The 1,193-nt window shown below is 30.5% G+C and overlaps 1 non-coding gene across 1 annotated transcript; it reads left to right on the top strand.

Annotated features, from left to right (window-relative positions):
• Positions 1–228: 228 nt before the first annotated feature.
• LOC114093862 (small nucleolar RNA U13) lies at positions 229–330 on the top strand. The gene has a single exon (XR_003582948.1). It is a non-coding gene; the product is annotated as a small nucleolar RNA U13 (small nucleolar RNA).
• Positions 331–1,193: the final 863 nt, after the last annotated feature.

Genomic DNA, 1,193 nt, shown 5'->3' with positions numbered 1-1,193 from the left:
TCCATTAATGGTGTGGAAAAGCACATGTATTATTTTTAGTGACATGTAAGATGTGACATTATATTGAAAGTATCATTCTAAATTTATAATATACATATGATTTTCACACCAACACACAAACACACACATGCATTCATGTATATCAAAACTTGGAGAAAATACCTTAAAATTTTGAAGTATTTTGTCTCTTGAAAATACCAAATTTTTAATATTTAAAATATTTTGTAGATCCTTCATTTTATAAGCATGATGATCGGATGTTCACTTTATTGAGTGAGATGTGCCTACCTTTAAACCTTGTTACAACATCAGCACATTACCCATCTGATGTGAAAAAGAAAAAAATTTATAGTAGTTATATTTTCCATATGTGAAAAAGTCTATTAAATAAGTGGTTTTCCATCTTTGACTTAAACTAGAAAAAGATGCCCACTTACATATGGGTTCATTAGCCTTCATACCTATTTTATCCAGAGATTATCAGGTAATTTTGCTTCCTTTGCCTCCAAATTACTGTTCGTTCTTACTTCCTCAGATATAAGAAGGTTTAGTATTCCTTCCCTATAATTTTCTTTTATTATTTTTTTGGGTACAATCTAAGCTTTTAAACTACAGTGTTTTACAAACTGATCCTGCAAAGACAAATTTGCACTTAGAGATAAAAAGATTTGTATTAGTTTCCAAAAGGATATGATTTTTGCAGTAATACACAATAACATATATGCAAATCTGTAGTGTTGTTTCTCCACATAAAAAGCAATCCTTACTAAAATAAAAGGATAAAATGGATCTTAAATTCAAATACTCATAACTCTTTTGCTTCGTAAAAGGAAAGGCTATTTTTTTCTTCCTCATTCAGGGACATATTTATAGGACCTAGCAAAGTATCTGGCAAATACTAGGTATCTCAATGAGTGAATGAAAGAATGAAATAAAAATGAGGGCAAATGTTTCCATGAGGGCTTGTACCTTATTTGGCATTTATTTTGCTAACAAGCCAGACTTAATGTTTTCAGATGTATTTCTGAGCCACTTTAATGAACATATTTTTATCATGTCAGAGATTTGAATCAATGAGCACCTTAATGTGGCCTATATTACATGATACAACTACTGTTCCAAGATCAGAATTTTAAATAGTCAGTGACTACTGGTATGTCCACTTTCACCTGAAGGAAGAAAGGTAAAGTCTC

This window comes from Marmota flaviventris, chromosome 9 (genome assembly GCF_047511675.1).
Source record: "Marmota flaviventris isolate mMarFla1 chromosome 9, mMarFla1.hap1, whole genome shotgun sequence".
Classification (NCBI taxonomy): Eukaryota; Metazoa; Chordata; class Mammalia; order Rodentia; family Sciuridae; genus Marmota; species Marmota flaviventris.
Note: the sequence above shows the minus strand (reverse complement) of the source record. Positions and strands in the feature narration are given on the sequence as shown.